The sequence below is a fragment of the Dipodomys merriami genome, unplaced genomic scaffold, assembly GCF_024711535.1.
Source record: "Dipodomys merriami isolate MVZ:Mamm:240054 unplaced genomic scaffold, mDipMer1.0.p SCAF_14, whole genome shotgun sequence".
NCBI classification, from domain to species: Eukaryota; Metazoa; Chordata; class Mammalia; order Rodentia; family Heteromyidae; genus Dipodomys; species Dipodomys merriami.
In genome coordinates, this window is record NW_027202715.1 from 27,593,753 (window position 1) to 27,608,074 (window position 14,322).

Consider the following 14,322-nt stretch of genomic DNA (forward strand, 5'->3'; position numbering starts at 1 on the left):
TAAATGAAAAAATCGGGGCACTTTTATAAAAGTGACATCAAAATTACTTCTCTATTTCTACCTGCAGTGAAATGGAATTTGCCTAAAGACAGCTAATAGGAAATTAGAGCTTGGAGCTTTTTTTAAAATAGCAATCATTTTGGAAAAAGCTATTTCTCTTTTGTACAATAATTATATATAAAATTCCCACTGAAAGTTATTTAGCAAAATCAACATGCCCAATCCCCTGCTTTTGCCTGGTAAGGTCACCTAAATATAGTCATAGCCTTAACAATCAGAGTGTACAATTATATTATTATATACAATTAATATATGCTAATTACTATATTATTATACACAATGAATGTAGGCTTACCTAAAGAGTTAAACACCAGACTTGGGGTGAAGCTGCTCAATGGTAGCGTACTGGCCTGGCATACACAAGTGTTTGCTGCTTTTATTTAATCCTCAGCACTGGGGAAAAAAAAGTTGTGCATATGTGTTCTCTGTGTGTGTGTATGTGTGTATGTGTGTGTGTGTGTATGTGTGTGTGTATGTGTGCGTGTGTGTGTTTGTGTGTGTGTAAGAAAGAGAGGAGAGTTAGGAGGATGAATTCTCTACATCTAGATGCTGGTGATTCTGGCTCCCATCATGGAAGGAAGCTGAAGGAAAGTCTTTCCTCTTGTCTTCTGCATTCCCTTCAATTTCACAATTTTTAGCCTATGTAATTCTCTTTTCCTGCATCCCTAATCTGGATCTGCTAAATAAAGGAGGTTTTCCAGAGGCAGTCCGAAATGGGCCTTTCATAAAACGTTTCCATGCTTCTAGGCTCTCATTTTTTGTTTGCTTTGGGGCCTATTGTGTGGCATTGCCTGATTAATGGTGAATGCAGCACGAGACATTCAGCTGTGTTTTGACTCAATGCCAAGTGGTCTGAATGAGGACTTCTAGAGAAGCCAGTTGGTAAGTAGTTATAGGGAATAGGTGTATATTATTTTATTCATTTGTTTGTTTATTTATTATTTATTTTTGATGTGAAGGAATCAAAAGAAAAGACTCATGTGCTAGGCAAGATTTTTTAATTGTGCTGCATTCCTGAGTTTACTTAAAATTCAGGATTGTCCTTGTCTGGTTTTATTGCTATAGCAACAATACCACTAACTGAGTAGTTTATAAACAACAAACAACAATTTATTTCCCACAGTTCTGGTGACTAGAAGTCCTAAGATCTAGGTACCAGCAGATTTGATGTATGGTGAGGGCCCACGGCTTTGGTTCATAGATAACTTCAATGCTGAAAGGGGTACAGATGCTCTTTGGGACTTAGTTTATTAGGGACTCCAATCCTATTGATGAAGCCTCTTTCCTAATGACCTACTCACCTCCAGATATCATACCTCCAAATAATCTCACACTGGAGATCAGGTTTCAGGTTTCAATTTATCAATATGGGGGACATATACACATACATTGAGATCATTTTTTTTTGTGGGTCATGGAGCTTGAACTCACGGCCTGTGCACTGACTCTGAACTCTTTTGTTCAAGACTAGAGCTGTACCACTTTGAGCCACAGTGCCACTTTCAGTTTTCTGGTGATTAATTAGGGATAAGAGTCTCACTGACTTTCCTGCCTGGGCTGGCTTTGTACCTAATCCTCAGATCTCAGCCTCATGAGTAGCTAGGATTACAGGCATGAGACACTAGCTCCAGGCTTTGGATCATTTCTTTTATGTACTCTGGAGTCTAGACTTTGGGCAGTGTATGCAGGGTTAGGATTGTATGGTGGATGCTTCCTATCTAATATTTGAAGGATCATAGCCAGCTTTAAGTGTAGAGAGAAAAGAGTGAGAGGACCAAGAGAGAAGCCTTGAAGACAGAGTATTCTGGAAGAATCTCTTCAAGATGATGCATGGGAGCAAGCTTTCTTGGAAGAGACCAATAACCAGAGATCAGAGGACAGGTCATGACTACTTAGTCTCTTCCACTTCTCTAATGAAGCCAAGTCATTTTTCTCTTCTGGGGTAGGAAGTGATGGGAGGGGGAAGATGTATAGCAGTATCTCAAGTGTGGAATTCATGGTGGAAGTTCCTAGTTCATGAAACAATGAGGGAACGAAGAACAAAAAACAAAGAAAATCCCCCTCTTGTTTTTGAGTCACAAAACTTGATCCTGGCTTCAGATCAAAATGACCTGGAGTTTTAAAACAGCAAAAAAAAAAAAAAAAAAATTGGGGCCCACCAGAATCAGACTTAAATATTCTAAGGTGAAGCCTACATTTTTGAAAATCTGACCTCAAAGATCTTAGGAATAGTGAGGCCTGGGAGCCACTGACTTAAACCCTGGGAACTTTGTCTTTCCTAAGCTGTTTCAAGTACTTTCCACGGTAGAAATATGTTTCCATGACTAGGGAGAAATAAATAGTTCAACCTACATGAGTAAAAGACAAAAACAAAATTAAAAAAAATCCCAGTGTAAGGATCAAAATGAGGGAAAAAAAGGTTAGTAATCAGTTTAGCTTGCCTTTGAAATGAGATTGTCTTAAATTGCTTGGCAAATTGTGGTCACTAGCATGTTGTTGAAACTAACACTCAGAGCATTATTACCAATGCTATCCAGGCGAGTAGAAAGGAACGTCAGTTCTTATATATTGGGGCTCTTGAGTAACTATAGAGAAGGATTGTAGCTGCAAGCCAGCAGTGTCCACAGCTCTCCAGAGTCATGGCAACTGTCCAGGCCTGCTGATGTCAGCGGTGGGCCAGGATGGTTTCGTGGTTTCATTTCTCATCATGGCCCTTTGCCAAGCTTTCAGGAACCAGCTGTCAGAAGTCTTTGTACTATAGGAAAAAGAACCAGCGATTTAAAATGGCTTTTCTTTTTCTGAAGAAGAGTGAAGTTATGTTCTGATTTAAGTTTAAATAGTATCTCATTGATTTTTGTTCGTCTCTCTTGGGCTGAGATAATCTAATTCAAGAGAGAAATATGATATCATACCGTATGTGCAGTACAGCCTGGCAGACCAGAGCCTAGATCTTTAGAGCAAACTACAGGCTACCTGGATTGAGTCTTAGCTTAGCCGCTGACTTGTAAGTGTGCCAGGGGGTCTGTTGATAAAATGAGGGCAATTTTGTCAAGTAAAATGCTTCCTATACTGAATCTTACCTATTTATTCTTCAAGGTATTGTTGAGCCTGTCTAGACCCCTGAATTTTCTATAAATTGGTAGTGAAATCTAGAGGCTTAATTTCTAGAAAAGAATTTTCAAACTATGACAATCTTAACAATTCAGACATTGTATTAGCACCTAAATTTGACTCTATTATAACAAGTGTGCCTGATTTAGTGTCTAGTGGGCTCAGTTAAAGCAAGTAATTTAGGGGTAGAAAGGAGAAATTATCCTCATGAAATGGGATTGATTTGAGACTCAAATTATCTCCTGATAGAAGGTTTTTTTTCATGGTATCGCCTGCCAATATATATATATATTTAAATATGCATAGTTTAGCATGGGAATAAGTCAGAGGAGTAAGCAAAAGAATTTTTCTAGTAAAGTAGACAGATGTGACTGATGGGAAGGAAGAAAGATTGGTGAAATAGAATCCGGCAAGGTTCAGTACGTAGATGGAGATAAAATTGAAAAAAAAAATCCCCTCAAATCCTCAAATTTTATCCTAAGCCTCAGAAGAGAATGTGTTAGGATGTAGTATGTAGCAAGTCTTTAGAAAAGTAAATTTAGTGTGTAATGGATTGGGAAGACTATGTAAGAAAACTAATATTAGTAAGGCGATCACTGGCCTGAGATGGAATGTCATCCAGTCATGGGATGTCAGGATCTTGGATCTTGTTTACATGGATTTTGATCATGAAAGTATTGGTACCAAATTATATGAACACAACTAAGTAAGGGCAATGGTTGAAGCATATTGAAGTTCTCAAAACATTTCTCTCCCCAGTGCTTACAGCCAAGGTGACTGATGGTACTGAGGATAAACATGAGGCTGGAACTCCCAGGATGTCCAGAAGACCTCTCGACCCCTCTCATCTGATGGTGTGGGCTGTGGGAAGCAGGAGTGGGACATAAGACTTTAAAGTCTGATAGTCTGTACAACCTCACTGGAAAAATGCAAATAATTGTGGGTGAAGCATAGATCATAGTAATGAGTAAATACTTGCTAGGAGCCAGTGGCTCACGCCTGTAATCCTAGCTACTCAGGAGGCTGAGATCTGAGGCTTGCAGTTCAAAGCCAGTCTGGGCAGAAAAGTCTGTGAGACACTCATCTCCAATAAACTACTCAGAAAAAGCTGGAAGTGGCCTTGTGACTCAAATGGTAGAGTGCTAGCCTTCAGCACAAAGAGGCTCAGGGTCAGTGCCAAGTCCCCGAGTTCAAGTCCCAGGAATGGGAGAAAAAAAGAGTAAGTACTTGATTAATGCCCAAAGGTCCCCTTTGTGGGCCAAACATTGTGACTAGAGGAAGGATCAGGTTAGTCTATTGTCAATCATAGCGGTAGCTCAATAATTTCCCCTGCTATCATTAATTTTGTATTTGTTCCCAGTGGGTCATAGCTATTTTGTCTTTAATCTTGGATATTGCCAAGAGGATAGATTACATAGCACAAGGGAGACCACGACTGCAAGGCTGATTGTCTCCACAGGTTCCTTTCTCTGAGGTTATATATAACCTGGTGATCCATTGCTTGTTTCATCAGCTATGGCACAGTTCTGCTCAGATTGAGGGAAAGGACATTATGCCACACAGGTACTTCTGATTCTTTGCTTCTACAGGGCCCATTACCTTTCAGGTACAGGCTATCCCACAACAACTACCTTGTGATAAACTGAGGCTTGTTTTCTAGCTGAAGAACCCTAAGTGAGAGATAAGTGATTTTCTAAAATCATTTCCACCTAGAGAGATAGAGAAGCTTAGTCCTGAGGGCTACAAACATAAGGTATTTTATTTTGTAGGGATGGAGCATTCTAATGTGGGTTGTATTTTGTGAAATGTGAATTTCAGCACTCGAAGAATATGCTCCTTATTGTTAATTGTTCTTGAGATATAATTACTGTTAGGCCACGAAGAAAAAAAAATGTCTTAGGCTTGTGAAATATGAGTGTAGAAAACATAGATGGCTGCCTAGAGCAAATCTGTGACTCTGCAAATGTATAGCTCTGCCTGCCAATTTTGTGTGAGAATGAGGGTTAGGCAAGTAGATTGATTGTAAGTGTTGGTGGTACTAGGGGTCGAACTCAGGGTCTTGAGCTTGCTTGCTCAAGTACACTTGGATCAGACATTTTGCATTGACTTTTTTGTTGTTGTTTAGTTTGTTGCTTTTTATTTTTCATCGAGAGAGGGTCTTCTTGCTATGTAGCCTATACTGATCTCAAATTCACAATCCTCCTGTCTTAGCCTCTGAGTAGTACGGTTGTAAGCGTGAGCCATCCTGCCTACCTGAATTCATTTTTTAATCTTCAGCAAGTGAGTGACTGAATAATGATTGTGTTTGTAGCTTTACAGGTTTTAATCAGAAAGAATATCTCTCCATTCTACGCCCCTCTGTCTGCATTGGGAAGTATAACAAATATGCCCAAGAAAGGAGCTGCTTCTGTGAATGCCTATAGACTTTCATGCCTGCTTTAAGCACTGGGTGGCAGCCGTGCTCTTGTTAAGAGCTGCTGAGTGGTTTTTGGAGTGACTTTTGTCTTGATGAGAGGATGAGCTCTTCCCATCAGTCACCCCTCCCCCTACCACATCCTCACAGGAAGGCCACACAGGACGTTCCTATTTGAAAGAGACATTTATTTTTGTAATCCATGGCAATCGTATTTCCACCTTATTGATGATTTGGCTGGGAATGCTTTTGTGAAGCCTTTCAATTCATTTCAGTAATGGAAAGGAGCCACGAGGATCTCAACCTCTCATTCATCAATGAGTTTTAAGAGAGAAGTGAAATCTGGAGTTTAAAACCGGATGTCATGATTAGTCCTCACCATCTTTGCCTGAAACTCCAGGGATCCTAGGAGAGATGAACAGAGGAGGCTAGGATGTACAATTTTGTCTCATAGTTGTGCAGAGAGAAATGCTTCATTGCATGCCATAGGACTTAAGATTTAAGTTGAAAACCATTGAATGACTAGCATCTCATCAGGGGAGATCCAGCCTGGGCTGTGGCTGAAACTCACCTGGTGTTTCAAATAACAGGAGCACATCAAGCCACCCAGGCACCCCTAATTCATGTTCCCCTTCAGGCTGGCAAGAGTAAGTCTTGTCACTAGTTACCAGAGGCTGAAGTGTGACAATAATGTCATGACCAGGTTTTGCCCTTATTAGCTCTGAGCTGGTTATTATATTCTCACGAGCAATCAATGAAGCATAACACACTGGGTTGACTAGAGTTGAGAAAAGTCTAGAATCTTACGGCCTTTTATTTTGTGGTAAGAAAAGGCCTGAAAATATGGAAGTACAGAAATTGACTGGCTATCAAGAATGAGTCAAGGCAGAAGAAGGATTCAGACCAGTGGGTTTGAAAGCTTCCCAAAGAAGATTTTATTTGTGTATTGTTACAAGTTTTCAATGTGGAGTAAAAATGGAAAGTTAAGTCTAATGGTATAATTCTTCCCACAGGGAGATGGGAGAGTTGAAATCAGTGTGGGTGAAGGCACGTTGAAATCTCTGGGGAGTGGTAGAGACAAGTCAGGTCCCCTGGCCAGAACACTGGGCTGCTTTTTTTGTGGTAGTTGTGTCAGTGAAGTTACTACTGAGCTAAGTCTCTAGGACACTGAAGAAGTAGATTAAAAATATTGACCATCAGCCAAATGTACGCAATTGTTTATAATGTGATTTATCTGTTACTTACTGTTAACTAAGGATATATTGAATAGTCAATTTGCTTTAGTTGTAGCTAATGATAGTTCAGTGGGGAGAAATCAGTTGAATATCATTTGATATAAATAGATTACAAAAATATGGCACCACAAAAACCCTGGTTGATGTCAGCTTTTAGTGTTTAACATCCTTATGACTTTGTCAGTCAATCTCGGCATTAAAATACCTACAAAGAGCCAGGTAGTGATGGCCTATACCTATAATCCTAGCTACTCAGGAGGCTGAGATCTGAGGATCACTGTTGGAAGCCAGCTCAAACAGGGAGTCTGGTGAGACATTTATCTCCAAATAGTCATGAAGAAGCTGGAAGTGGAGCTGTGTGGCTTAAGTAATAAAGCTCCAGCTTTGAGCAAAAAAGCTAAGGGACAGTGAGCGCGCAGGCCCTGAGTTCAAACCACAGTACCAGTTCCCACCTCATCCCCCACATAGATTCTCTCTCTCTCTCTCTCTCTCTCCCTACAAAGATAACCCACATTGTTCACTTTATAATAGTAAATAGTAAATAATAAATTTTACTTAACAAAAGACAAAATAACTAGAAAGCAAATTTTTCTACTCATGGGGGGGGTCTTCTTACATATGATATACCAATTCTGAATTAGCCATTAACCTACCCCGTTAGTTGTATTATAAACCACTGAAGCCTTTATCTGTTTTGTTCTTTAATAACACATAGTTTATTACAGGATGTGTAACAAAATATGTGCTAGTGACATTTGGTATTCTCTGGTTGCTCATGTGGTTAATCAATCTCAGAGATATATGCCTTGGAAATCACTTTGCTTAGCCTTCCAATATTTACAGTGATCTCGTTCCATTTTCTAATTAATGGGCACATTAACCACTATTCAAAAGGCAGGAATCAGGACTGAAGCTAACCCAAGCAAGCCTCTACGTTTTGCAAATACACCCAGGGCGGGGTGAGGGTTGGAGAGATGAGCCCGGGGGCTTGCCCCATCATGGATTGTGAAGTCTGGTGAAACCAGGAAAAGGAAAAAAAAAAAACAAAACTGACATATATTTTCCAAAACTAGGTTTTATAAAAAATTACAGACCTTATAAGAGATTGCAATTCTTTTTCAAGGGAAAACATCTAATACATATTCCTTTGGAATTTAGTCCAGTATTTATAACTAGCTCCGGGATGGGATCATTGGAAACTGTAAATATTTCTGACATTATACCTTAATAGTTTTCAAAGTCACAGGAAGCACAGGGCTCACAATTTTCTGGAAAGAGTATTATCCAAACAAAGCTCATTGGATTTTGCACGACCAACAGTGGGAGAGATTGAAAAACCTCCCTTCTGATTTTAGTAGGCTAAATTCTAATGAAAGCAAAAAGTTTAAACTCATCAGCTCTCCGGCATATGTAAGAGAAATCAGAGACCAGGAAGGTACTTCCCTTTCAGAAGTCATACTTCAAGTGATTTACTTTATTCATGGAGAAAACAAAAATCTCTCCTGTTTTTGGTTCCACTGGTAGGGCTTGAATTCAGGGCCTGGGCGCTGTCCCTTAGCTTTTTTTAACTCAAGGATGGTGCTCTACCACTTGAGCTATACCTCCACTTTTGGCTTTTTGATAATTAATTGAAGATGAGTTTCATGGACTTTTCTGCTCAGGCTGTCTTCAGATCTTGCTCTTCAGGTCTCAGACTCCTGAGTAGCTAGGATTATAGATGTGAGCCCCTGGTGCCTAGCTCCTGTGATTTTCATTAACTAATAACCAATGAACTAGATAATATGGAAATATTTTATTTTTCTGTAATTGCTTAGATAATGAAAATTTTCTTGACTTTAGGCTTTCACAGTTAGACTTGACTTAATGACAGGTGCTTTCAGAGATTAATGAACTAAAACACCCCGTTTGACAGGAAAAGTTGAGACATTTTCATAGTACCACTGTGGTTTTACCTGATAAATGCAAACTGTTTTATCTGGTTCTCCAAGGAATAATTTGCCGGCATTCTAATGAAAGTGACAATGGAGTATCCTGAATGCTTTGTGGTTTCCTTGATCATCACAAGAATTCTTTGCATTGTATGAGTTCCAGAGATGAATCCAACAGGTGCTTTGAAAATGGAAATTGGGTAATACAATTTGGGAAGCAGGAAGGATGATAATAGTGACAAGATCTCTCTCCTTAAAATACCTCATAAATCATAGTACATTGTCCTGAGAATTAATTCAAACTTGATTTCAAAGTGAGAGAGAAAGAAAGTTTCTTATCCTTTAAGTTATTTTTGCTAATTTCCTGTGGTTGCAAGTTGATGTTATATATGCTGAAATTGCTCTGTCCTGTAGATACATTCTGTTTAGGTTTATTGTCTAATAAAATTTCCATTTATAATAACCTTGGGTTTTTTTGTAACAGAATGAAAAAGGAAATGCAATTGTACCTTAGAAATATTTTTCTTTAAAATTGGAAGAGTTACTGGGAATGTTGCTTTATGTCTGCAGTTCTAGTTTGGGTTGCATATTGTGACTCACTATACACACACACACACACACACACACACACACACACACACACACACATATAAATGCTGGAAATAGCAAAATGCTGAAACAAGGATACAGACTGACCTATTGTAACAATGAGATGTACAAGATATGATGTTGAAGACTAACTTTACAACTTGGGGTGTGGGGAGGGAAAGGATGATAGGGAAAAACAAAGGAGGGGGTAACAATGCTTCATAGGAAATGTACTCATTACCTTAGTCATGTAATTGTAACCCCTATGTACAGTAACTTTACAATTATATATATATATATATATATATATATATATATATATATATATATGAAGTAAAATCCATGGCACTTTCATTACCTTACTCATGTAACTGTAACCCCTCTGTACAGTAACTTTACAATAATATATATGAAGTAAAATCCATGGCACTTTCTGGAAAAGAAAATCATGCCTTTCATTTTAATTTAATAATTTCATTTTTACTTGAAGAGTAGTCAAAGGCTATGTCTGTTGAAAAATTGCCATTATGCAACAAATATTCCCTGCTTCTCTTGATAACATTTTCTGCCTGGATTTTATGAATCAATTTGATTTGAGAATAATATTTTAAGTAACAATTAAGTTTTATCTGGGTAGTTTGTGCTTTCCCACCACCCTTCTGATTCCTCCCATGTGTATGACTGCTTAATAAAAAGCAATCACTCAAAAGTAAATGTTGCCAGGTGCTGGTGGCTCATGCCTATAATCCTAGCTAGTCAAGAGGCTGAGATCTGACAATTGCAGTTCAAAATCAGCCTGGGCAGGAAAGTCCTTGAGATTCATCTCCAATTAACCACCAGAAAACAGGAAGTGATGCTGTGGCTCAAGTGTTTTGCCTTGAGCTGAAGGGCTGAGGGACGGCCCCCAGGCCCAGAGTTCCAGCCCTACGACCGACCCCCCCCTCCAAAAAAATGTAAATGTTTCGGAGCTTGGAAGGTGGGTCAGTGGTAGAGTGCTTGCCTTGCATTCATGAGGCCCTGAGTTTGATTCCTCGTGAAACATAAGCAGACAAAACCAGACGTGGAGCTGTGGCTCAAGTGGTAGAACGCTAGCCTTGAGCTGAAGAGCTGAGGGACAGTGTCCAGGCCCAGAGCTCAGGCCCCACGACCAAAAAAAAAAAAAAAAGTAAACGTTTCAATTTATTTATTTTAAAAAATGTTTCAATTTATTGCTGTTCTTTTTTCCTTCAGCCTAGGCCCTAGACAGTATAGCTGTCCATGGTCCTGAAATGCTTGTTTCTTAGAATATTGATTCTCAATTTTGGCTGAGCATTAGAAAGTTTGACAAGAAATATATTCATTACCTTACTCATGTAACTGTAACCCCCCTGTACACATCTTTACAATAAAATAAAAAAAATCACCTAAGATGCTAAAAACAAATGACATATGGGTCTCATTTCTAATGATTCTGGTTCATTTTACCGTTAAAAAGCTCAAAAGGAGATTGTAACGTGAAAAGTAAACATGTCTCTGGTCATGATTGTTTCATTTTAATACATCTGTTCACCTCTCCTGTTCATAGTTCATTATCATTATTTGAAAAATTTCTCCCTTGGTTTAGATAATGTGTAATTTTTTTTTACAGGAAATGTATAATTATGATATTGTATCTCAGGATCCACAAAAATAAAAGCTAAAATACAGTGCCTCTATCCAATACATTCATCCCCCAATTGGAAGTATTTTTATGATATTTTAAAATAACTTTTGAAATTTTAAAAACTGCACAATAATTAGTGAGGACTGAATGTTCCATTGAAGTATTGATGAAGGATTGAGGGAAAGAAATAGATGGGAAAAGAGCGCTAATTAATTAGAGAAATTCATAGGCTCTGAAATTTGGGAGAACTATGGGGTAAAAGGGCACAACTTGTGTTTGACCCAAAACCTTGGAATATAATTCCAATTTAAACATTCAAAGTCTCCAAAGGGAATATATATTAATGGAATAAAATTGTGAAACCAAGGGACATTCTTTATTGTGCTCTGGCTCTGGTTCCAGATTTTGTTGAAAACTTTAATGGTCTATACTAAGACATATGAAGAAATGACTTTTGTACATCTGATTTCAGTTCTTAGGTGTAAAAACAACTTCAGGCAATTCTTGGCATGTTTATTTTTTTATTTTCTCAGAAGAGAACAGCTTTTGTTAACATCTTCTTTCTCTGGCTTCAAGGAATTAAGGGCATACAAAGAAATATCACATTTAAATCCCTTTAGATACAATTGTGTCACATATAATAAAATTAATATTTATGAATACAAAAGACTGTTATCCTAGCATGGTAGTAAAACATGACATAGAGCTTCATTTCCAGCCCTATATTCTTTAAACTTAAAAAACTGTTATTGTAAAGGTGATGTACAGAGGGGTTACAGTTACATAAATCAGGTAAAGAATAAGTTTCTTTTTGGGCAGTGTCACCCCTTCCCTCACGGTCTCCCAGTCCTGTATTCTTATTCTTGTAGAAAGCCTCCAAATATTCAGTAAAGAGTGTCATCAACCATCATAAATGATGACTGTATTGACTTATTATTTAAAAATGTCAGCAAAGTGTGAAGAGAAATTTTAAATAATTTTAGCAATTTTGATTTTTAAAAAATGGAACCCCAAGATGACTCTCTGTTGTTGTTGTTGTTACTGTTATTTTTGGTCAGCTATGGGGCTTGAACTCTGGGCCTGGGTGCTGTCCCTGAGCTCTTCAGCTCAAGGCTAGTGCTCTACCACTTGAGCCACAGCACCACATCCGGTTTTCTGGTGGTTAATTGGAGATAAGTCTCACAGCCTTTCCTGTCCAGGCTAGCTTTGAACCATGATCCTCAAATCTTAGCCTCCTGAATAGCTAAGATTACAGGTGTTAACCATCAGCTCCAGGTTCTCTGTTGGGTTTTACACTTCTCACAGCCTGTCTATGTTGTGTTCTGCTTGGGAACAATTTGCTCAAGCTGCACTGAGTTGCTTCTTTGGGTTTGGCCATGTGCTGTCCTATTTGCCACAAGGTCAAAGTGAACTGTTCAATTGAGTTCTGTTTTTGCTGATGCTTCTCATTCCCTTCACTGTCTCCCTCACTTGCTCCAAGACCAACCTTTGAACCACCCACCCAAGGTTCAAATATTAAGATCACCTAATCTCTACAAGGTCCTGCTTAGAGTATATCATCACAAATGTCTCCTCCAGCATTCCTCAGGTCTTTCATGACCCATTTACACCAATGCATCAGTATAGCCGTTTCTTAGCTTTGGCTGAAACTTCAGAAACATTTGGATAGTTTTCCAAAATTACACTGATTCCTTACCCCATTCATTCAAAACAAAATCAGTGGGATGGAGCTACAGATACCACACATTTCAGAAGCTTCTGTGGTGACTCTTATGTACAATCACAGCTAAGAACCACTATGCCAGTGGCAGATAAGGTCCCATGTATCATCTTTGGGTATGAGCTGAAACTCACAATCTAACTCCAAAGGTGGACTTTAGTTGGGACTTTCTATCTCCTGGAGAAGCATTGCTGTAATTATTTGATGTTCCTCCGCCAAATGTGGTTCATAAGTGCTATTTTAAAATGTAACTTCTTGTTGGGTGTTGGTAGCTTACACCTGTAATCCTAGCTACTCCGGAGGCTGAGATCTGAGGATTGTAGGTCAAAGCCAGCCCAGGCAGGAAAGTCTGTTAAACTCTTTTTTATTGTGAAAATACCGTACAGAGGGGCTACAATTACCATGACCCCCTCTGCTTCCTCCCACTGCCCCCCAAAATTGTAAAGTTCGTTTTTCAACATGATGTCTTGTACATCTCATTGTTGCAATGGGTCCACTTGTATCCCTATTTAAACAATTTCTTTTTCCCTTTCCCTCCACAGATTATACCAACATCAAATACAGTGAAAACTGGAGTTATATCATGGGGAGGGACATACAAAGCAACAAAGAAATAATCTTGTAAATGTGTTAGAAACAATTGCATGAAAGAAAAAACAGTTGAATCCTTATCTTGGGATCATTTCGCCTAACATCAACTTATCTGACCATTTCTGCTTGTCTCAGACATATACTAGTAATTGCAAATAAGGGAAACCATGGGACCTATATTTCTTTGAGCCTGGCTTACTTCACTTAATATAATTTTTCCAAGTCTTTCCATTTCCTAACAAATGGGGAAATGTCATTCTTTCTGATGGAGGCACAGAATTCCATTGTGTATATATACCACATTTTCTTGATCCATTCATCTACTGAGGAGCATCTGGGTTGGTTCCATATCTTAGCTATGGTAAATAATGCTGCAATAAACATAGTTATGCTGGTAGCTTTAGTATGGTCTTGTTTGTGATCATTTTGGGTAAATGCCCAAAAGTGGGATTGCTGGGTCATAGGGAAGTTCTATGTGGAGTCTTTTGAGGAAGCTCCATACTGTTTTCCAAAGTGGTTGAACAAGTTTACACTCCCACCAACAATGCAGTAGGGTTCCCTTCTGTCCACATCCCCTCCAGCATCTGTTGTTATTAGAGTTCTTGATTATAGCCATTCTAACTGGGGTGAGGTGGTATCTCAATGTTGTTTTGATTTGCATTTCTTGTATGGCTAGGGAAGTTGAGCATTTCTTCATGTGTCTATTGGCCATCCTTCTTTCCTCTTCAGAGAAGTCTTTCTTTAAGTCTTTAGCCCACTTATTTATTGGGCAGTTGTTTCTTTGAGGATTTGTTGTTGGGGGACTTAATTTTTTGTGTTCCAGGTATATTTTAGGTATGAGACCCTTGTCCATTGTATGGCTAGTGAAGATCTCCCAATCTGTGGGCTTTCTATTGATCTTGCTAGCTATGTCCTTTGCCATGCAGAAGCTCTGCAATTTCATGCAATCCCATTTGTCCAACCTTTCTTTGATTTGTTGTGTTTCTGGGTCTCTATTAAGCAAATTTTGGACTGTGCCAAGGAGTCCTAGGGTT